General features: G+C 36.7%; 1 long non-coding RNA gene across 2 annotated transcripts; it reads left to right on the plus strand.

Annotated features, from left to right (window-relative positions):
* The first annotated feature begins 15104 nt into the window (after positions 1-15104).
* Positions 15105-23856, plus strand: LOC138167297 (uncharacterized). 2 transcript variants are annotated; one of them, XR_011169855.1, is made up of 4 exons: positions 15105-15229; positions 17019-17133; positions 20357-20540; positions 23794-23856. It is a non-coding gene; the product is annotated as an uncharacterized lncRNA (long non-coding RNA). The 2 variants fall into 2 exon arrangements; XR_011169856.1 differs by lacking the exons at positions 20357-20540; positions 23794-23856 and adding an exon at positions 18127-18231.
* The last annotated feature ends 820 nt before the right edge of the window (positions 23857-24676 follow it).

Here is a 24676-nt window from a genome sequence, read left to right on the forward strand (position 1 = left end):
TCTCTCTCTCTCTCTCTCTCTGTGTGTGTGTGTGTGTGAATGAGTGTATGTGAGTAATCTGACATTTCTAAGCTTTAAACTGCAACTGCAGGACATTCCTTTGAAATTCTGTATCTCTTTCCCTCCTCCTTCTTTCCCCTGCTGCTGAATGCAGGCTGGAGAGGGAGAGAAAGAGAGCAAAATATTGTCTTGTTTGTGAACAGAAGTTTTAAGATCTTTAAAAGTTTGAAAATCTCCCCCTCTTCATTCCACTCCGGCCAAGTGGAGTGAGGAGAAGGTGATAAGAAAGGGAGGGAATCTTCTCCCTCAGATCAAAGAGGCAGGTGGACTAACATTTAACTATTTCCTGCCTCACCTAAAAGAGGAAAGTTTTGTGTAACAGAATGCAACTAAAAGGCAACTGAATGCATTCTGGTCATTTTTGAAAAGTGTCACTCCTAATTTGATGCTAAAGAAAAGTCAGAATTCATTTCACTATTTGGTATTTAGGCAAATTGGAATATCTTCTAAGATTTGATACATAAGGTGAGGTTTTGGGGTTCTCTAGAACTGGGATAAGGGAGTAGGTGCCACTCCCTCTCCCCTTGCTAGGGAAGTCAAAGCGATCACTTTCAAAGAAGTTTCTAAGGAGTGGACACATAAAATTTATTGGAGTAAAAGTTAGAACAGCTAAAAACATTTTGGAGAGGAGGCATAGCAGCTATATTGAGGACCCCATTGGCACAGCCATGGGCCCCTGGGGCATGCAGATGACCCTCTTTCCTTTCAAACCCCAGGGTCCACAACCAAGCTCTGCAACTGTGGGGAGAGGAGAAAAGCCTCTGCACTTAGTAAGCCTAATTTTCTATCAATAATTTTGGTATGTGATGAATTAGAAATGCAATTAATGTCATAATGTCATTGTTCTATTATGGTATCTCTAAATTGTAAAATCTAAATTGTAAAAATCCTCTTATACTGTAAAAATTGAGTGACAAAAAGCAGTTTTCAATCTGAATTTTGTTGAAGCTACAAGATGGAGAAAAACTTGTGTAAAACTAGCTATGTTACTTTATCAGTTCTGCTAACCTTATGTTAAAATGTTTATTTCGTGTGAATTGGATATTTTATGTTATGATATCTGATGGTATAAAGCTCTTATATTTGGGATACAAACAAGTAGTAATAATACTGCTGATATTTACTGTGATAGCTGACTGTCCTTTTAACTTTTTGTCTATTCTGGAAATATGCAGTGATTATAAGTTGATTGGTTATATGGCATCAAAAAAAAGATTTTAGTTCAGTGTAACTTCATGTGGAGTTTTAAGGTCATCGGATTGGTAATTTGTTTTTATTTCAAAGTTCAAATTTAAGATGATATCATTACTGGTAAACATCTGTCATGCTGTATGAGAAGCAGTCTCTCCTAAAGTTTTGGAGTATTGTCATTTGGGAAAATCTTAAGCTTCCAAGTCTGTCTTTGTTTAAAAGGAAGTTTCAGTCAAGATTGTTTAAAATTGTAAGACTGTTAAATAAGTTATTGGGCTACTGTTTTCATGCTAAAACCTAAAACTGTGACAACTTCATACTGACTAGTTCTGCCCATTCAGAACAGTCCTCCTGCTTGTATGAGAATTGGCTAAACAGGGGTATATAACTGCCAAATCCCCTGAAAACTATCTCTGTTAAGCAAGGTCATTGGGAAAGGAACAGTTTTAGTCATGTAGTTTTTAAATGAACCTAACTTTCTAAAAAGGTGCAAGGATTAAAAATGATTTTTATCAATTGGCTTATAGATTTCAGAAGGAAAGACGGTAAATGGAATTCCTTACAGTTGTGGGACCTGATAAATCTTTATTGCTTATTGCAGCTACAAGAGAATAGAAATAATTATAACTGGCTCTAAGCTGTGATTGTTGAGGCTTGTTGTTTAAGGTAAAAGGCATTTGGGACCATAACTAAATTTTATTTTAAGTTCGAATTTGGGTATAGTTATCTACATTAAATCAGTATCTGAGAGAAAATGCCACAAGCTACTCAGAGCCTGTACTGTGGACAGGTGGAAGCCTGCATTTGGTAAAGGCTGGAGGGACAATCTTAGCCTCCGTCTGGGATGGGATCCCTCCTGACTCAGTTTACCCATGGGGTTCCTTTGAAAAGGAATGTCCCCCACCTATTCCTGACTCTAGCTTTGTGTATCAGCAATGCCATATTCACAATGCCTATGGAAATTACAGATATGCTGATATAATTATCCATCACAAAATACATCAGGCTTGCCATATGGGGGAATAAGCTAGAAAATTTATTAAAATACCAAAAGACTGAGTCCCAAAACCAGAAAGTGAAAGCCATCAGAGTAGTTATGAAATTGGCACAGGTAGATAAAGTAGAAAGCACCCACATTCTCAAGCCTTTAAAACAGAACAGGCTACCTCAGGCAAAGGTCCTCCTCTCCCCACTCACAGCAACCACCCAGCGTCCAGGAAGCGCGCTCCCAGCAGCTCTGCCCCCTGGCAGTCCTCAGCAGGAGTCCTTAGCAGAAATTCTGGCTGACTCAAAAAGGGCTTCAAGCTGCCGCCGTCGCTACCTCTGCTACTGCTGCTGCCCTCGCGGCCACTGCTAGCCACCGCAGGAACTCTAGTTTGGCTTCTGCTTCCTCTTGCTCCGCCCCTTCCTGCTACGTCAGCAAGTCCAATGGGGCATGGAAGATCTTTAAATCTCATAACCCTTACACTTTGAGGTGGAATGGATACTGCATGGTTGGATATCTATAACTAACCTGAATTTAAACAGAATCAAGGATGTTTTATCCTGTCATATTTGGAAAGTCACAGGTCCCTGTTTTTTCCTTCTGTAGCAGGTTTCTATGATCAGAGCAAGGAGTCGGTAAAAGATGTGAGCTCTTTCGTGTTAGCCTATTGGAAAATCTAGTATTATTTTCATCTAGGATTAGAACATGTGCAGAAAGTTATGCAAACTGCTTAAGATAATTCTAAAAGCTTTATGAATCTCGAACTGTTTTAAAAGAAGGGAAAATACTTTTAGAAGAAATTTTAAATCTCTAGTGGGATTTTGAAAGGCCTACTCTATGGGAAAATATAAAGGACAGTGAAATAGTCTGAGTAATGGGTTATACTAGCCCATACTCACCCCACTTCTGGTCAATTTTCTCTTACTCCTTTTTGGCCGTTGTTTGTTTAATCCTTTTGCTAGATTTGTGTCTTTTAGGCTCAGCACCCTTCACTTGCAGGTGACTCTTCTGCTGGAAACATTGTCATGAAATCTAACTAACCCATGGAGCCTCCATGTTCAAGGCCTACTACGAACAGGCCCCATATGTGCTCCCCAAGGATATTCCTTTCTTTGTGGGATGGGTGGGTCAGAGGGTGTGAATTCTGGGGAGGAGGTATGTGCTCCCTGGGATTTCTCGCACCCCCTCTATTTATAACATCACTAAGCTCAGCACTTCTCCTTTAAGATGAAACGGGCATTTTGGGGACAATGTTCATCAATCATAGCCTTAGATTATCTTCTGGCCTCTAGGTGGGGGTGTTTGTGCTCTAACTAACACCTCCTGCTGCATGTATATCAATAATTCTCGACAGGTAGAACTCCACACCAAAAATATACTGGAAAAGGCCAATTGGATGGAAGAACTTCATGAAGCCCTTAGTGCACCAGGTTCCTCCTCTTCCTCATGGTGCTCCTGGCTTTTCCCTATACCGGCCCCTTTCCTGGTCCCACTTCTAATCATAGTCCTTGTCTGCTTAACCTCCTTGCTAAGTTTGTCTCTTCTAGGCTCAGTGCTTTCCATTTGCAGTTGATTGCACAGGCTGGATATCAACCGTTACCGGAAGTCACTACCCCTCACCCCTTGGATCTGGCATCAGCCAAATTCCGGACATTGGCCACCAACCCCACCCCTTGAACGATGGGACCCTGAGAGGCAGGGACAGCTCCATATCCCTTCCCAGCTGGAAGTAGTTCAAGATGAGACCGTCACCCCTGTCCCAAATGAATTTGGGTCCCATCTGTTTAAGGGGGGAATGATGGGGTACCTGGGGTCTAGGTCAATTTGTGAAACCAACTCATAAAACCAGTCTGTGAAATTGTAACTGCACTTTGTATTGTAAAATTGTTATCTGTAAAATTCCTTTCCCAACCATGGGCTCTGCCCCTTCCCCCTCTCCTCACTAGGCCTAGGCAACACCTTGTGATTCCTTTGTTCTTACTTAATCTTTCATGTCTCCTCTGGTCTGGCCCAAATGACCTCATGTCTCCTCCGGCCTGGCCCAAATCTTATCTAAACTATCTATGTCACAAGTTCCTCTTGGTCAGCTCTAACCTTTATCTATGCACTGAGATCCCTTCTATCTGGTCAGCCCTGACAATGGCAGCCCTACCCTTTAAAGGTAAAAGCATGTACCCCTCTCATTTGCAGGTCCCCTAAAGGACTCTTGCCCGCTGTAAAGGTGTAAAATAAACTTTCTCAACTCTAACTCCAAGCAAGGCTGAACTGAATTCTTTCCAGACGCCATTGCAGGTTTCCTGGTCTTGGATAAGATCAGAATTCCTGCTGAACCTATTGGGATTCCGTCCCTCATCACCGACCATGTTACTCTTCTACTCAAACTCCAGCAGCTTTGTGTTGCTTCTAGGCTCAAATATAAACTCCTTTGTTTGGCATTTAAAGTCCTTTAAAATCTGACCCCAACCTGCGTTTCCCAACCTTCCCAGTCCTTCCAGACTGGTCTTCTTAATATACAACCTTCTTTCTATACAGCCCTGCATCTCTCACCCCGGCACTGGCCATCTCCCATGCCTATGATGGTCTTCTTTCCTCTTCACCTTCATCTCAGAGAGTCTCTAGTTTCCTTCAGGGATTAAGTTAAGAGCTACTGTCTATATGAAGGCTTTTCTGAATGTTCCTGGAAACTAACTGGTAGTTACCCCACAAAATTATCTTTATCTACCCGTGCATGTATATGTGCCATCTCCCAGTTAGACTCTAAGCCACATGGGGCGAAAAAATTCTTCCACTCTTATCAGTGTATACCGAGATCCTAGCACAGTGCCTGGCCCAGAGAGATGCTTAATAAATGTCTAAGGGCAGCCAATCTTATGCCCAAACCCCCACTATTGTTCTAACTTGAGTGGATGAGACAAAAGGCCACAATAATCTGTTTTAAACATTTCATAGGACTCCCTTTATGCTGGCATTTCTTTGCTGCTGCTGATGAGAAGTGGATATGTGAATTATTCTCTAAGAATATCAAAGGCTTAAGGAAGTGCTGGATACTGATTTTTCAGTATACTAGAAAGGGTGATTTTATATTAAGTTGTGAGAAGCAATGTGAACTGGCCTCATACTAGCTCTGTCGTCCTGGCCAAGTCCCTTAATTACTCAGTACCTCAGGAAACTCTAAATACACAAGTTATCAAGAAGATGGCCATCCACACTGGCAGAGCTCCTCACTACCTCCATCAGTGAAATCAGAGGTCCACTTAGAAAAATAAAAAAGAAGTTGTATCTTCTCATTTCACACTTACATTTAGCCTAGAGGCATAGTTCCTTAACCTTTAAGTTTCACAACCTTTTTCAATTCAAAAATTAAACTCCTTATCCCCATGGACCAATGAGAACAAATCTGTGGTCTGAGGTGGGTCTATGGACAAATAAAAGATAATGCTATATATCAAGGCCCTGATGACATCTGTTACAGCTTTTTTAAATAAGAAAAATACGAAGGGTATCCCAATCAAAAGCAGGAAGCACCTGCCAACATGAGAAAGGATGGTGGATTTATCTACTTTCCATTCAAAATACAAAGGGATAAAAGGCAAAATCTCTTCACACATAATACTATTTCTTTTTTCATTGTTAAATATATCATTTAAAACTTAATACTGAACTTGACTAAAACCAATTCTACTTGGTTAGCAAAGTATTCAGCCCCTGTCAGAATGCCCACCAAAATTCTTTGTACATTCATTTACTTAGCTTACTTGATTGTAGTTAATGCATAGCCTTTCTTCTAGTTTTAAAGTTTTTTTTTCCATTTGCATTATTTCATGAGGCTTTTTCCAGATTTATTTGGCTTTAAAATTCTGATCTTAATGCCAAATAATAAGTTGACAATTTGGTCAATAAGTTGACCATTTTCATATGCAAAGAATAAAAATAAAGGGCACATGAACCTGTAAGTCTGTATGTGTATTATGACCAACTTACTTTAATTTTTAAGTATATAATTAATTCAACATATTTTCAAAACTATGTAGCTTGTCTGTTTACTACTGAAATATTCTCTCCTATGTATCTTTTTAAAGTGCTACAATGACCTTTTATTGCTTTTCTTTTTCTTTCATTCTGGTAACTACATCACTATCCCCCTTTTTGGTATCACTCCATCCCTCCCCCATGGAAGAAAGAAAAAAAAACCCTCTTATCAGATATGTATCATCAGATATGAAGCAAACCAAATCTCTACATTGAACACATCTGAAAATTAACATTTCATTCTGCACTGAACATAACATTCTCTCTGTCGGGAGGTGGGTAGGATGTCATCACTGGTCATTTGGAATCTTGGTTTTTGTCACTGCATCAAAGTTCTTAATCTTAATGATTTTCAAAACTTTTTCTTTAAGATGTTGTTACTATATAAATTATTCTGTTCTGCTCACTTTACCCTGTATTAGTTGATCCAAGTCTTCCCAGATGTGTCTGACACCATCCCTCCCTTTCATTATTCTTTATGGTACAATAATATTCCATTCCATTCCATTCGTTACCCATAATTTGTTCAACTATTACCCAAATTAAATATTTTTTAATATATGGGTTCCTTTCTTATTTCTTTGATTCCTTTGGGATACAGGCTTAATAGGGGTTATCACTGAATAAAAGGATATACGCACAATTTAGTCACATTTGTGACTAAAATAAATAGCTTTCCAGAATGGATGAACCAATTTACAATTCTACCCAATAATGCATTAGTATGCTTGTATTCTTGGCCATTCCTTCAACAATTATTATTTTGTCAACTTTGACAATCTGAAAGGTATGAGGTGGAATTTCAGAGTTGTTTTAATTTGCATTTTTAAATAAAGATTTTGATAGCTTAAATTTATTCCTTTGGGAATTGCCTGCTCATATCCTTTGACCATTTCTCTATTGGGGAATGAATCTTCTTATATATTTGAAGCAGTTTTTTATATATATTGGATATTAGATCTTTGCCAGAAAAATTTGTTGCAAAGCAATTTTCTTTGTATCCTTCCTACTCGTCAGTCTCAATGACATTAAATTTAAATGCTTGTTGAATAAATGGTATTCTATTCCATTAATTTAATATAAATTATTTTTTTAAATCCCATTTTTGGACATTTAGGTTACTTCCAGTTTATTACAACTACATTTCAAACTTATTTGATACTCTTGGAATAGGTATTTTTTTCTTTTTTTAAAATTTAAATACTTTCTGAGTATATTCCCAAAAATGAAATTGCTGGGTGAAAAGGGGTGATTATTATTGTAGTTTTTACTGCATACTGCTTAAGTATGGCTTTTTCTTCTACAACCCTACCAATACTAAGCTCTACTGCCTTTCATTATTTTTCACAAGTCTGATGGGTATGAAGTGGTACTTCAAAATTATTTTAATATGCATCTCTTTGATTATTAGTGAAGCTGAAGGTTTTGAAGTCATTCGTAACAAGCTTTTTTTTTTCCTTTTTCTGAATATGATCTCATTCTTTTTCCTTATTCTTTTATCATTTACCCACTGTGGAGTGAAAGTTACCACAGCACATTATAAACAGCTTGCTACATATGTTAAATGTCAAGTTTTTTTTATCCATCACATCTGTTTTAAATATTTCCCCTAATCTATTATCTTTCATTATTTTAATGAAATGGTGCTAATCTTCCTTTCTATTTGTTGCATAGAAAAATATTTACCTTCTTTTTATAAATGAGATAACGATTCTAGTTTCTTCCAACTTTTTATATAAAAAAAAATGTAAGCCTATCATCCTGCTGGATTTCACCAAGGAAATGTAGTATAAGGTAAGGTTCTAAATCCCTTTCCAAAATTGCCAAGAAATTTTCTTAAACTCATAAATAAACTAAGAAATTATTCTCCCAATTTTCACTTCCTACAGGTTTATTAAACACTAATTTTCTGCATACATTTGTTCGGATAGCTGGTGTATTTTCAATTTTTTGCCTAATACCAATTTTGTTGATAACCTCTTTATTATATTTTAAAACCTGAAGGTGCAAGACCACCTTCCCCAACTTGTCTTTTTCTTTTTTCTTTTTTTTTAAGCAATTGGGATTAAGTAACTTGCTCTAGGTTACATGGTCAGGTGTTTCTGGGTAGGTGCTAAGTGTCCGAGCCCGGATTAGATCCCCAGGTCATCCCGACACTGGGGCTGGTGATCTTACTCGCTGTACTACCTGGCCACCCCCACCCCCAACTTTTCAGTGTGCCCATAAATATTCTTGGCTCTTTGTTTTTTCTGTGTAAACTGCATTCTGTATCTCATTCTATAAAGAAAAATCAATAATTTGATTGGATTCAACGTATAAATTCATTTGGGCCAATTTGTCTTATTTCTAAAGGGAAAAAGTGAAGGAACAAACTCAGAGAAAACACCTGGAAGGCAATGGGGAACAAAGAATGTGCCACTCCTTCCACTTAGCCCCAAGTTTTGATAACAATAAGAAAAAGAGTGGCCTCCAAATGATAGGGTTTCAATGAACACGATAATTTTAGGGACAATCCAGGTTGAATTAAAAGAAGGGGAAGAAGTGTTACTTAAAAATTTTGAGGAAATAGGGGAGTTTGAGAATGGTGAGGTCTAAGCCAAGGTGGAACAGAGTAAATTCACAGGATGGATAGATGAGACAATGGAAAAATTTAGGATTAGGAAGTCTTGAATATGAATAGGTACTTCAGGAGGAACAATTAGAAATGATTTGCTATAGAAATCTCTAGAAGAAATTAACTTTGTTAAGCAGAGCTTTGCTAAAAAGTGCATTGTAGAACTCAGAGCATCTATTAAATTCATGCTATTATTGTTATTCTATTTGTATGGGGGTACTGAACTAAAGGCTTTTTAATCTTCCCTTTCATCTGGAAATCCACCAAGCCTAGTTTAAAGTAAATTGCAGATTTCTTTTTTTTTCTCTCTTGTTTATATTTTAGCTTACATCGTTCATTTCCAAAAGATTTTGAGTTACAAATTTTCTCCCCATTTTTCCCTACCCACCACCCAAAAACCAAAATCCTACTGAATATCCCCTCCCCCAACCTACTAGATGCAAGTTTCTTAAGTAAAGGAACTGTTTTGTACTCCTAACACCAAGCCCAGCATTTTGCAACAGATTGAACTTAATACTTGTTGAACTGAAATTAACTTTTACTTCCTTAAAACGTGCATTTATTTTGAGGCATGTAGTTTCTTCAGTTCACTCTCCCACCTTACTTTTCTTCTTTGCATAAAAATAAAAGGATATGTGAGTTTGAATTTTCTTTTTTTTTGGTAGCTGGCAACCCAAATCCAACAGCCACAGTCTAGAACAAAAACTATAAAAAAAGGACTTATCTAAAACCAGAGGAAGAAAAGTTTCACTTTTCTATTAAACTGAGGTACAAAAGGTGGAATATAAAGAACAAAAGATTGAATAATATATTCAGCTTCTTTAGCAACAGCATTTAATAGCAGAAACAATATTATGAATACAACATGGAATTCCCTTTCATTTTTAGTGGCTTAAGCAGCAATGAAATCTTCACCCGCATACAGGGGAAGACAGGATTTGTATTTTTGAAGGAACGAAAGAAAATACTCTCTAGAGATGTCCATCCCTTCTTAAAGAGACTAGTTGTAAACAAGAAGACTGTCTCAGGAGTAATTTCCGGACAGGCTCTGTACCAAGTTTTATATAATGGTCATAAGCTACTACTTATTACTTAATAAATGCTGATAAAAATAGAGGCTCGAAAAGAATCTGGACTTGTGATTTTTCATTGATGCAAGGCAGCAAATCTCAAACTTTTTCATCTCAATACTTCTTTATACTCTTTAAAAATTATTGAGGATTCCCTAAAAAGCTTTTGTTTATGTAGTTCATACCTATGTCTTAGTAATACTATGAAAATAATTTTAACTTTGTGGACCCCCTGTTGGAGAGGACTGTTCATTTCACTTTGGAAATATTTCTTCTATATTCACCCTTTCCTCCACTGTCACCGCCACCATCTTGCTGTTGATGCTTACTGCCTCACACTTACACTTCTGTAGTTAGTCCTCTGCTTGGTCTTTTTGACACAAATCTCTCCCAAATCTAGTCAGTTTTCTACTGTACTGTCACAGTGCCAGACCATATTACCCCTCCAGGATCAAATGTAAAATCCTGTTTGACATCTAAAGCCCTTCATAAATTGGCCCCCTCTTATATTTCCAGTCTTCTTACACCTTACACACTTCTTCCTCCCTCTACATACTATGATCTAGTGATATTAGCCTCTTTGCGGTTCCTTATACGAGACTTTCCACCTCCCAACTCTGGGCATTTTCACTGGCTGTCCCCTCTGCCTGAATACTCTCCCTCCTCATCTTTACCTACTGGCTCTTCTGACTTCCTTCAAGTCCCAGCTAAAAATCTCACCTTCTACTGAAAGTTCTTTCCTATCCAGCTCAATTCTCATATCTTCTCCCTCTTGATTGTTTCAAATTTATCTTGCATATAATATAGCCTGATTGCACATAAGTGCTTGTGTGCTATCACCACCATTTGATTGCAAGGTCTTTAAGGACAGGATCATCTTTAACCTTTAGATGTTTCTCTAGCACTTAGCACAGCATCTGGCACTTAGGCACTTAATAAATATTTACTGATTGATACAAAAAGATCTAGAAGACTCCAAATAGTCCCTGGACCATACTTTCGAGACCCATTAATAGGAAATCCCTCTACCAATGCAGGTCAGCACCTTCTCTGAAAATCATGAATCTGAGAGACCTTATCTAGACCATTGAGAAATTAACTCATATCAAATTAATATGCATTTATTAGATTCCTACTATATGCCAGGCATTGTGCTAAGTACTACAGATACAAAGAAAGGCAAAGACAGTTTCTGTCTTCAAGGAGCTCATAATATAATGAAGAAGACAACATGCAACTAACAACATACAAACAAGATTTATGCCAGATAAACTGGAGATAATCTCAGAAGGAAGGCACTAGCATGAAGGAAGACCAGGAAAAGTTTCTTGCACAAGGTGGAATTTGAGCTGAGAATCTGAAAGAACTCAGAAGGTAAAAATAAGCAAGGAAGGAATTCCACATGTTCCATTTAGCAAAATGCACAGAGCCAGGAGTGTCTTATGTAAAGAACAGGAAAGAGGTCCGTTTCACAAATCTAAAAGTACTTGGAGGGGAACAAGGTGTAAGAAGATTGGAAAGCTTAGGAAGAGGCTGGGTTATAAAGGTCTTTAAAAGTCAAACAGGATTTTATATTTGATCCTGGAGGTGACAGGGGTGATACCATATAGGGCTTTGATATGGTCAGGCCTGCACTTTGGGAAGATCACTTTGACAGTTGAAAAAGAAGAACTGAAGAAAGACTTAAAAAGTGGAGAGACCAACCAGCATGCTATTTAATAGTCCAGACATGAAAGCCTGCACTAAGGTGGAGGTACTGTCAGAGGAGAAAAAAAGAGTTGTATATGAGAGATGTTTTGAGGGTAGAAATGACAGATAAATATAAAATATAAAATATTTGGGGTTAGTCTCCCACACTTTGTGTACAATCTTTCTCTTATCAATCCCTTCAGAAGCTCCCAAAGAGCTACCACCCCCTAAGGGACTGGGTAGAGAGGTGAGGGGAGAAAGGGAGTGGCGGTCAGCCTTAGGTACAATTGGGAGACATAGAATAAAATAAAGGGGCAGGGATCTTGACCCCAAACTGACCCTGGGAACCTCTTTTAACTTGCCTGGAGGAATCTTCCCACTAGATCTAAAACTTTTATTATTGCTAAACCGAAATATCTGTAACACTTAACCTAGTCAAGCCATCCATTGTCTGTTATCTTCAGATAGCCTTCCTACTGCTAGATCCTAACAAAACCCCATTCTCTTTTGTTCACTGCTTCAGACCAATTGTCACCCCAGCCTACTGGCCAGTCCCATCAAGATTCTCCCTAGACCCCCCCTCTCCCTCCACCCCCTCCTGCCTTCTCCCCGAGGTGCTGACCTGGTGACATTAGCATTACAATATGATGGTTCCTTAATAAATTTTGTTTTTCTTTAGCTGAAAGAACCCTTGAGTCTAATTCTGAAGTGTGTCCCTATTTTGGGGTCTCACTCACTCCTAAACCTCAGCATATATGTTTCATCTCTTGTGTAACTGAGTTGAAGTTGTAGTGATTACATTATCTTCCAAATAAACACACAAAATATAAGTTATAACTGATTAATGGTTAAGTCTGCCCACTGATCTTAACTACTAAATGTTGGCAGGGGAGCTTTCTGCACATTGTCAGGAAGTCCATCAGGAATATGTACTGGTATGTTACTAGACTTGTTTACAATACAATACTGTATGGTTATATGATGCAATGTTGCATCATCAAAATTTCAATACAGGAAAACTCCCACAAATTTACAATAAATTGTTAAATTTAAGGTCCATTAAAAAAAAACACATATTTTTTTGAAATGATGCTATTTTTTTAAAAAGCCATTAAAGGGTTAAAGAAATTAGATTTCGGTAGGGGGAACTGAGTAATTTTTTTTAAAGGGGGCTTCAAAGTGATTTTTTGAAAGAATTCAATAGCACCTTCTCTTTAGCCAAAGGGACCTTGATTAAAGCAAAAGCATTCAGGTCTGAGACTTAGCAAGGAGCTAAACAAAAGCAATGATATAGGATATAGCCAGAAAGCTACACAGCCTGTAGGATGGTGATGTAATTTTAGGGTTTCTTAAGGGGATTGGAGATTTGGGGACCAGATAAGTATAAACAAGGTGAGGAAGGTGGTTGCTTCCAAGATAAGGAAAAATTGTCATGACAATGAAGGATGGGGAAGATGAATGACACAGGATGAGGGAGATGAATGACACAGGATGGGGAACACAGGATAAGGGGGACAAAAGCAATTCTTTTGGTACAAGTTGCATGGTATTTCAAGCTAAGGGGAAGGGGCATTAAGGCACCCTGAAGTTATAAGATGGGTTAAATTAAGCCTCAAACCCCTCATGGGGCCTGGGAAAGTAACCCTTACTATTAACTCTTAGGGCACCTTTGTATCCACATCAGGGAGGGTAGGCCAAATAAGTTTGGGAACTTCTACCTTGGATAGTAAGGGGATTGCTACCCTCACCACTGCTGTTGTCGCTCAGTTAATTAAGTTCCTGGGCAAGGATAAAGGATACTGGCATCACTGCTGCCACCACTCAGCCCATTTGCAGAAAAACTACATCTCATGTCTAGCTACCTTAGCTCAGAGCTTTTCCTCAAAGTTCTGGTGGTTTTTGGCATATGGGTGGAATAAAACCTCTTGAATTTTGATCCTGCATTTCTCCATGTCCTTCAGACATTCCTACTACAGCCAACAAATAAAAATTTGTTCCTCTTCATTCAAGTCTCTCCCATTTCCTATCCATCATCCAAATTCTTTTTTTTTTTTTTTTGCTTTTTGGAGGGCAATTGGTGTTAAGTGACTTGCCCAAGGTCACACGTCTAGTTTTGTGTTACGTGTCTGAGGCCGGATTTGATCTCAGGTTCTCCTGACTCCAGGGCTAGTGCTCTATTCACTGCACCACCAAGCCACCCCTATTACCCCCATTTTTACAGACAAGGAAACTGTGAGGTAAGCAAAGGTGAAGTAACTTGCCTAGCTAGGATCAGACAGCTAGAAAGTTTCTGAGGTTGTATTTGAATTAAGGTCTTTCCAAACCCAGCACTTTCCACTGTGTCTCCAACTACTTCATGTGGCAGGTGTAGAATAACATTGGCAGTACTTTCTGAACTTTGAGAACAGAGAGTGCCATGGTTTGAGCTATGTAACTTGCATATGATCACTTAAATTTTTTTTTTATTTTGAGCTCTGAATTTTCATCATTTTTCTTCCATCTTTCCCCTAGTGAGGAAGTCAGAAAAATGAAACTGGTCATCATAAAAAAGTCCAAAATTAGACAAAACTCCCACTAACTTTAATTTCCATTGCATTAGCCATGTTTGTTCATGAACCTGGAATTATGGGTGGTCTTGGTCTTCATTATTAAGAGTTCCTAAAGTCACTCAAATTTATTTGTCTTTACAAGTTTCTTAGTTCTCACACATAATAGTTGAATGTTAGTGAGAGCAAATGATAATTTGACTCTTTCAGGGAGGCTTGTATCTTTTGTTGTCATAACAAAATGGTCACTTGTACAAAGAAATTGTGATGTATTTATTTTCTTAAAGGAAAAGGCGATTTTTTTTCTAAAAAATTTTTTTTAAACAAGAAACCTACATTTAAATATTATAGGTTTATTTTTTATCCTTGAACATCAATCAGAAGGTTACCCTTTAGGAATTTTTTTGTCACAAAAGAAGAAAAGCAAGAATACCCAGCTTCATTGAAAACTAGAGGAAATAATGTTTTGTAATATATGGCTTCATGACATGAGGTAGATGCTTTCAGATATAAGAACAGTGATATAGAATAATTTGCTTCATGTAAACTATGTTTAAGGGTAAAAAGAAAAGTTTGGAGGAAATGCTATAGGTTTTGATTAACCAGTTAAATGTCAACTCTTTTTTTTTGATCACTTAAATATTTTTTATTTACATGTTTTTTATTTATTAATATTTTTTATTTTTTTACATATGGGAGGTTCTTCAGTTTTCCATTCTCCTTACAACCCTTTCTATCACTGGGTAATTAAACTCCCAGACCCTGAGTAGTTCTTATCTGCCAACCCACCCCCATCTCCTTTTCTCCTCTCTTCTAAGAGGAAGATCCATTCTCCCTGTGCCTCAGGGTCAATAGGGACTGTTGCCGCTGATTGGCTGGCTCCTTCCCCCTCCTTCTCCTTCCTTTTCCTCTTTAAAAGTGCTTCTGAGACCTTAGTCCTCCAGCATGGGTGCATCAGTACTAGGTTTTGACTCTTTTCTCTGAAGGCCGCATCCTAAGAACTTGCAAGTGCGGATCTGAGGGAAAGTAGCTGCGGATACAGAAGGTGGGGTTCGTTCGCTACTTGGGGCCCTGCTCTTTTCTTTTTTTAACCCTTATGAGTTTTTTTAAGCCACCTCACTGAGTTGTGGGTGTGGGGGCTGTGGATCAAGGAGATGTCTTTTCACCCCCCTCCTCTTATTCCTGGGGTTTGAATGAAGGACCGAGGACTTCCCTACCTGGGGAGCGGTCCCGGAGGGACCCTTTACTGTTTGGTTTGGGAGGACTGGCAGACAGTGCACTTTTACGTTTTTTCGTCCTAGCATCCTGGCACTGTACAGGAATAGCCATTTAATGAATGCTTGCTTGCATGAGTGGGTGGCATCATAATTTTAGGGGAAGGGCCCTTAATCTGGGTCCATGATATTATTCTTAGAAAAATTTCCTGATAACAGTTCCAATATATTTTCTTTATATTCCTATGCAGTGTTTTATTCATTATGAACATTATCCGCTGTGATGAAAACAATAACCTAGAATTACAAAATGTATAATAAAAAATGCTAGCCATTTCCAGAGAGAACTGATAAACTTTGAGAATAGACTAAAGCCTATTTCCCCGTCTTAACTTTCCTATTTCCTTTTTCACCTTGGATAATAAGGAAGTATCCTTTGCATGACTCCACATATATAATGGATGTTGTATTCCTTGATTTATCAATTTTTTTTGGGCGGGGGGAAGGGGGAGGTAGACAATTTGGAACTTAAAAAAAGTAAAAAAAAAAATCCTTACTGTGTGGTCACAAAAAAAGGCCTACAATAAAGGATATTTTTTATTGGGGGAGGGGGGCAGTTTACAGTGTTGAGGTCGGCCTATTCTATTTTAAAAAGAGCAATCTATTTAAAACTTGCTAGCCATTACTAGAAATAAAAATGACAACTTTAAAGTCTGGTACAAACACCCCACCCCCCTCCTCCCCTCCAAAAAGAAGTTTAGTTGTTAAATGCCCTGTGTGGTGGTCTTGAATAGAGCCATTCAAGAGAACCTGGGGGTAATCAAGGTAAGGTAATTCAGAATGCTTTGTTTTCAGGTTGGTTGACCTTTTTACCTATACTTAACAAGGAGTTGCCACCTGTTAACTGACTTGTTTAGGAGGCCTTGCTTAAGGTCAGTTGATAATCCTTGCTGAAAACAAATCTTAGGATAATTGGAATCACTTTAAGAGGTTTCTGTGAATATTGCTTTTGTTACAGTTTATTTTTGGACAGGTCTAGTTTCTGTCAGAAGTGCAATATGGAAACATCAATTTTCCTCCATTTCGAACTCAAACCCTCTTTCTGCAACAACATGCTACCTATTTATCAAGAAACCATTTAAATGAAATAATTTCCCTTATGATTTCCTTTGGTAATCAGATGGAAGATTGACTGAATTGGAGAGGGTTATAAATGATAAGAGATGATTAAATATGAAGTTATTTAAGAATTTATACTTCTTACCCTGCCTCTTTCTTTGATGAAAAGAGCCCATCATCACTACATCCATATAATATGAATCGAGAAAATCTGGTTTGAAATCTTGACTTTGCCACTCCTATAAAACATTATGTTGTGCAACTCATTTCGTTGACTTTATGTTTAATTTCTTTTGACTCCTTTTTGAAGTGTATGTCTGGGAGGGGGGGATTGAAGTCCTTAAATCTCTAATGGAATTTTTAGCAGTGATATCTCTTAAGTCTTTTTGTTCTAGTTTTACCCTTTGATACTGATGTATTGACTGACTTGGGATATACAAGGAATTTAGCAACTTTGCTTTAACTGTTCCTGAATATTTGCTTTAATTTTCATCTCCATAGATTAATCAGGATAGCAGAACCTTGTTTCCCTCCCTGTTTCAACACTGAAGAAAAATTACTTTCAATGAGCAGCCAAATTCATTTGCATCAGAACCTGTAACAATATACTAAAAAGGTAAGCAATACACTTGTCTTCTCTCCTTTGACAATTCCAATATCCCTGTGCAGTTCTTTATAATATGATGTTCAGACTATTGCACTATGGATTGCTTGGTCTTCTTGCCCCAAGCCTCTCCCCACTCTGGTCCATCAACAGTGGATCTTCCTGAATTGCTGATCTGACTGTCTCCTTACCCACTCTCTCTCACCTTCACTGAGTATACTCAGTTTACTCTCTGTCATCTCTTGAATCAAATAAAAAATACTGTTTTTGGTTTTCAAAGCCCAGAATAATCACTTCTTGGCCCCCAGATTCCATCTTCTCACTATACCTTACAGTCTCTCACATGCTCTGACATCTAATGACATTGGCATGTTTTGTTTGGTGTTCTTTACACAAGATGTTACATATTTTACCTGCAGGCAGTTTCTTTGGCTGTCACTCATACCTGGAATGTTTCCTCCTAATTTTTGCCTCCCATTGTCCTTTGAATATTTTAGGTTCAAGACAAAATTGCATGTACCCAGAGCCTATGTGGATGAGCCCAGGTATCAACCCAATTGCATGTACCCTGAGTTGAAATCCCGTTAAAATCCTCTGTTTTAATGGCAGTAATACCCTTGAGTAGCTCAGTTTTAAAAGTTTGGAATTATTTTTTTACTCTCCTTGATAACTCCTGACATCCTCTTCCCTATTTAATGGCTATGCCTCTTCCCCCTCCATCACTTTCAACTCAGAGATTCATTCTCTTCAAGATGTGGTCTATTTTTGGCTTTAAAAAGACTAATCTTAAGTATATTGTGTATAGCCAACTTTTGCCAAACTTCCCTTTCATCTTATACCAACTGAGGAAAGAAGAGGTTAATGATTTGCCCAGGTTTACATGGCTAGGAAGTATTCTGGGGCAGGATTTGCATTCATTGCTGTCTTCCTTACTTCAGGCCCAGCACTCTGTCCACTGTGCCATTCACTGAGACACACCTTGTTTAATTGTTCTCCTTGTGATAGGTAATTTATATACTTTATCTACCGTTCTGTATACATGGCCTACTGGATACAGTCCTGGATATGGAGTCAGGAAGACCTTCTATCCAGTCCATCCTCAGGTACTTATAATCTCTATTACCTTTAGTAAAAACCAGTTAAGTACCACGTGTGTTACTTTTCTCATGTATACTATCATGAAGATCAAATGACATACTATGTACAAAGGACTTAGCAAACCTATATAAAAAGTACTACATAAATCCCAGATGTTCTTTGGTACCAGAAATAGCAATGCACTTGTGTAATTTGGGATTGTGTGGGATACAAAACCCTTACCCAAAGAAAAAAAAAACCCAGAGGTTTCTCAAGGCAAAAACAGAAGCTCTTTACTTTCCTAGTCAAGTCTCTTGAGAGTTGGCCATCACCTACCGCAGAGTAAGCTGGTATAGAGAGGCACTGCACATACAAACAATTCTAAGAAAACCCACAAAAGGCCTCCCAGTATCTGGACTTCCATTCCCATTGGTGGGAAGTACACAATGCAAACACATATTTCAGCTATTTTCCTTACTTAGCAAAGGCAGGTGGTTAAGAGTATTCTAGGAGTGGGGGCGGGGGGGGGGGGGGGGGGGGGGGATACCACCTGATTTCCCTGAAATCAGGCCATTTACAGGAAAATGAAACTCAGGCCTAGAGGGGCTTAGGACCTAGCTCAATTCTAGTGACTATTGCTCCTAATGTATGAGAATACTTTCACCCATTTCACTCAGGACCTTTTTCATTATTGCTTTTCTTTGAAATAATTTATTTACTTAAAACTCCGTCTCTGTTTAGGTCTCCTCCTAGTTTGTGTCATTCTGAGTAGCCCTTGGTTACATTTTGATGATTTTTTTTGTCCTGATTTTTCTCAGTAAATCAACCCACATTTAGTTAATTCTAACTCTGTTACCACTGAGCTAGTCAATGGACATAAAAATCCCTCCTCACATATGTACCACCTCTCCACATTGTCTCCTAGTACCATGTCTTTAATTAAAAAAAAATGTATATTAAATATTTCAGTGTCTATGAAACCATTCTTTTTGTCTAGTTTTTTTCTTAATGGTATTTATTGTCCTGATAGTGCAATATTTGGGTCAAAGTGTTTAGATCTTTTATTAAGTATAAATTGTATTCCAGAATTTTTTGCTCCAATTCCTAAGTAGTATGCCTGTCTTTCCACAATCCAGTCAACACTGAGTAGTACATCTTTTTCCTTCTTTGCCAATTTGTTGAGTGTGTTCAAGGTTCAAAAATTACTAATTTCTTTTTATATGAGTGAGATTTCCTTCTATATTCTCTTCTGTCCTGTCTTAGAGAGCCACCCTTCATAAAATAGAAGAGTGAAATTTTTTATAAAGGAAAATCACTCAAAAATTTGAGAAGATTTGACATTGCATGCATTCATTCATTCCTGTAAACTTTATTTCTCCAAAAGTGCTCATACCTCTTTTGGAACATCTTTTTCTTTATAATTAGTCAATATTTATTTTCACTAGTTTTGTGATCAACATTCTTTCTATGTCAAGAGCCTACCTCTTTTTTGAATCATTTGTGTCTGTGATATAATTTTTGGCATTTATCTATGTATTTTTTTGTTTATTCATTTATCCACGACCATTAAGTTCTATCCATTATTGCTCTGGGTATTTTCCAAAATTGATTCTTCTTAGTATTTAGTATTTGTAGGCTTCCAGCTTGATACCATCATTAACATATAGCAATCATTTAATAAATGATGAAGATAAAGGTGTCTTGTAAGGTCTATACAGATGAGAAGATTCTTCCTAAACACTTCATATTTATCAGTCCTCAGCAATAATATTTGTCGACTAAATAATGGGTGCTCTGAATCTTGACAATGTAACAACTTACAATCCTTGTTTTTTCATCGCACTTAATTTTTATCTGTTTCACTGAGCTTCTAATCATGTTGAAGTTATTTACAGTATTTACATGAAAACTGAACAAAAATTAGCATCCTTGTTATGCATGCTACAAAACAGCTTAAGAAAAAAATTGCTGGAAAATTTGAGCAATTTATGACATTGAGGTATGTAAAAAAAAAAAATTGGCCGAGATGTTGGGGGAGGAGGGACAGAGTGTACATTTTGAGTACATGCAATACAGGAATGGACAGATTTTCACATTTTTAATGACATGTTGACATTTCTTCCTTACTGTTAAATGTTTTAAAATATTTATTTTAAAGGATTGAGTCATTGGAGGAAGAAATTATCTGCAAGGGAGTTAAAGTTTTGATTATTGATTCTATTGCTTCTGTGGTCAGAAAGGAGTTTGATACACAACTTTCAAGCAATGTGAAAGAGAGAAGTAATTTTTTGGCAAGAGAATCATCATTATTGAAGTATTTGGCTGAGGAATTTTCAACAATAGTAAGTTTTTCTTTCTTATTCATACACTGTCTGACATCTAGTATCAGGACAAAATTGTAGATGGAGAAAAAATAAAACCAGATGGTTGTTTTGCTTGGTTTTAATTTATGTTTTCAGTTTTAACTTGGTTGGGGCAGACTTCAAAGTCTTAAATTGTTGCTCCAGTCACTCTTGCTGTTCATTTGCTGGGCATATATCATATTTCTCTCCCTCCTTTTGTCATATCCTTCCAATTGATGTGCATATAATTGCACAGGCAAGAATCATAGTTGTATTCCTAGTCCCTGTTCCTTATGGTATCATTTTCATGGTTTTTGTGCTTATACTTGATCAGTAGTTGAATTTGGGCTTTGATTCTTAAGCTAGAACTAAAGCTGTTTGTAAAGAGCCTGAACCTAAGGAATTATTTTGGTATATAACTCATTTGCAAAAATTGGGTTGATAACTGGGCATTTTTGTCCATGTATATGAGAGATAACACTTGGTGTAGATGCTTCACATCATGCTGCATTTGGTTAGACCCTTTTGAGCTCTCAACAGACAATTCTGGATGCTTTCTAATTTTGGAATTTAGGGTTTGGATTTGTTCTGTTACAAATAAGAATGAGTTTTCTGTTTTGAGAAGAATTTTTCCAAAAATAATGAGCTAAAGGGAGGTAAATTTCTAATTAAATTAACTTGTCTAAGAAATAATTTCCAATAGGAATTGAATTCATTTTATCTGTCTTTAACTTTTCAAATACTGTACTCTTAATTGTTCTAGAAATATATCCTGATGGTGACAAATGAAATGGAAAAAAAGGTTAAAAACAGTAATTTATGGGAATGAAATTTGTTAAGGACCTGTTACATGTTTTGTAAATATATCTGGCAAAAGTATAAATAATTTTAAAAAATCTCTGCTTGCAGAGATCATACAATTTAAGGGGAGAGACAGCAAGGGCATATGGGAATATATACAGCTAAAAAGAAAGCTCCTAGCTAAAAATATACATTTTAAGTTGCCGTAAACATCTACAACCCTTGTGGCCAGGATGTAAATTAAGTAGTTGGGCAGGGTTAATCAGAAAGGACTTCATGGTAGAAGATGGTGCCTGACATTGACCTTAAAGAGAGGTGTTTATGTGGTGCTATTATTAAGGAGAGACTATTCAGTAATGGGATATGGCTCCTGCCAATACCGTTCTCCAAGAAGAGCAAAGTATCATTTGTCTAGATAGTAGAAAATGAAAGATAATTACATACTGAGGTTGGAAAGATAGGTTGGAGCCAGGTTGTAAAAGGCTTTAAAGACTAAATATCATAGAGGTGGTTTCAAGAAGTCAAGTGGTCACATTGGTAATTGAAAATTACTTTCTTAGCAAGTCATTTGAGATGAACTGCATTTGGGAAAAGAGTGATACTAATTAGCAGAAAGCAACATAATTAGCAGAAAGATCCATATAGGATCTCTAGAAAAAAACACAAATGTTACATTACCTTCTCAATATTGTTTGCGTTTCTCCCTGTATAATCTTAACACTAAACTTGCCAGACTGTAACAAGTGGTGACACAATATGTAGCCACAGTATATCTCAATCATGCTTTCCTGTTTTATCAAGAATAATTCAAAAATATGGTAAATATAGACCCATATATAAACACATACATCAGATTGAATTTGGCCATAGGACTGCTTTCATTTCTTATGCATTACAATCTGTGGTATCTTCCAGGATTATTAGTAATACAGTAAATGTTAAGACTCATAGAGAATGAAAAGTTATAACTTTGTGCTTTATAGAAGTCTGTTTTCAGGGGTAGCAAAGGCTAACATAAAATTTTCGGGTATTTCTTTTAAATGTTGGAAAACAATATCAAATTAATTTTGGAAATTACTAAATTTGAAGACAAATTTGGAAATTGAAATTTTATATAAAATCAATGTGGGAAAGTATCTTTATACATAATTTTAAGTTTCATTTCATAAAATAAAATCACATAAAAATTTTAATGTTTCAGGGAAATCAAATAATCAGAAAGTTCTGCAAATGGTTGAAAATTAAACTTTGTTTCTCATGGTTCATATATGTAAAAAAGGCTAACTTCACTAAGGTTAAACAACAAAATGATAACAAATCTATTTACAAATGCAAGGGGTTCTACTTCTCATCTTGGGTTCAAGGCTCAAAAGCACACTGTCACCTTAATCATGTTTTTGTGTTGTGATTTGTCAGTTTTTGGCACAAAATTGTCTTCAAAATGTAAAATGCAGAATATAAGCCCTTAAGACATCAGGGACTATTTCACTTTTTTCTTTATTTCCTGTAACTAGGATAATGCCTGGCACTTAGAAGATGTTTAATAAGTCCTTCTTGATTGACTGAGTCTATTAAAATTTACATTTATGTTGTAAAACAATGATTATTAAAAAAGCAAGACTTCTATTAGTAAACAACTGCCATCACCAATGTAAATAAACCAAAACCATACTTTCTTTTTGCCTTTAAGGTACTGTTGCTTTCTTGAAAAACTTGAAATTTTTCTCTGAAGACCACCCACTAAAGCTATGCTTGAACAGGATTGTCCAAAAAAAATGTCTTATATGAACCCCAAATTCTAAAATGTTTTATAAAGAAATAGAAGTATGTGGAAAAATTCTGATGAAATCAAGGAAAAAAGGGCCTGTGATATGACATGTGACAGAAATTTAGCATAGAAACACAACTGAGGAGTCTTTGTTTCACTCTCCCTTTTATTTTTGATCTAATTACTGTCTCTTTTTTGACATAATCTTTTTATGTCTTCTCTAAATATAATATGATGAAATTTGTTTTGAGACAATTGAGAAGTTGCTACTAGGCTGCTATCATCTCCCTAAACCAGGAAAATTTACTTTCTACACCAGGTCATACTTTTTTCCAGTTGAGTCACATGTTGGACAATTATTTTTTTGTGTCGTGTTGATATTATTTTACCAATAGAAACTTGACTCTTTGCTCTGCATTTGATTCAGTTTTGTTACCACTTTTTCAATTTTTTCTTTTGGCCTTTTTCCTTTTACTCAATTAGCCACTAAAATTAGACACAAAAGATATTATAGAGCTCTAAGTGATTTGGCTAGCTACTTAAGTAAATGATAACATTTTTCAGTATGAATTCTTTCATAATTTTAATCCTGAGAATAGCAAAGTCATTTGGTATCCATCATTAAAGAGTATTCTTGTAACTTATGTATGTTTTCTTGTTTATGTTCACTTTACTTTGTATCAGTTCCTGTATTTCTAACACAGATCCACTTATCAATGAAAACAGATATCGACCTGCAAAAAAATAAGGTACGTATTACTAGCATAAATTTTTCTAATAAACGCATCTTATATTTCTAAGCACTGAAATTTTGTCTTTTAAAAAATGATGTAATCTAAAATATATACCCTTCCTATGCCTTTTAGAAAACTAATTTCATGTTTATTACTTCTTGTGTCAGCATCACTTCTAATTCTGTTTAATGCAATGAGCGATATAGGACATATTTAAGGCATATAGGGCTATTTTTATGTCCACTACATTAAATGTCTCCACAATTTTTGCAGTGCTTTAAGGCTGGAACTAATTGCTTTGTTGTAGTTCAGTAACAAAACCTCAAATTTGTATAAAACTTTGGAGTTTTAAAAACTTTTTTCATAAGAACCAACTCCAGGAGATAATTCTGGACCCTTAGATTTGAGGTTTGATTGGCGTCCATGCAATAAACATGTGAATGCATCAAATTTCTGCCTGTCCCTCCTTGAGTAATGCTCCCCACGTTTCTGGTTAGTGTTGTGATCACAGGCAGAGGTTTCATTTTTTCTTTACTTTCTTTTTCTTGATTATGCCCTCTGTTTTTAAACTGTTTTAAGTCAAGCTGCAATTAGACAACCAGATTGGTCAAATCAGTGAGCTTTTAATTTCATAAAGAACTGGAATGGTTTTGTTTGAAGAAACATTGGTAAGTAGCCAGGGCAGAGTTCTTTTTGGTCTTGGATCTCTTTACCTTTGCATGACTGGGTAAATACAATATCATGATCCACAAAGATAACTTACTCTGGTCGTGTTTGAGGTCATAGCAACATTTTCTGCTGTCCCCACACATCCTCAGTGTACTTCCCTCCAC

This window comes from Petaurus breviceps, unplaced genomic scaffold, assembly GCF_028583685.1.
Source record: "Petaurus breviceps papuanus isolate PSGF00001 unplaced genomic scaffold, PetGlider_PUasm1.0 229, whole genome shotgun sequence".
In the NCBI taxonomy this organism is placed as follows: Eukaryota; Metazoa; Chordata; class Mammalia; order Diprotodontia; family Petauridae; genus Petaurus; species Petaurus breviceps.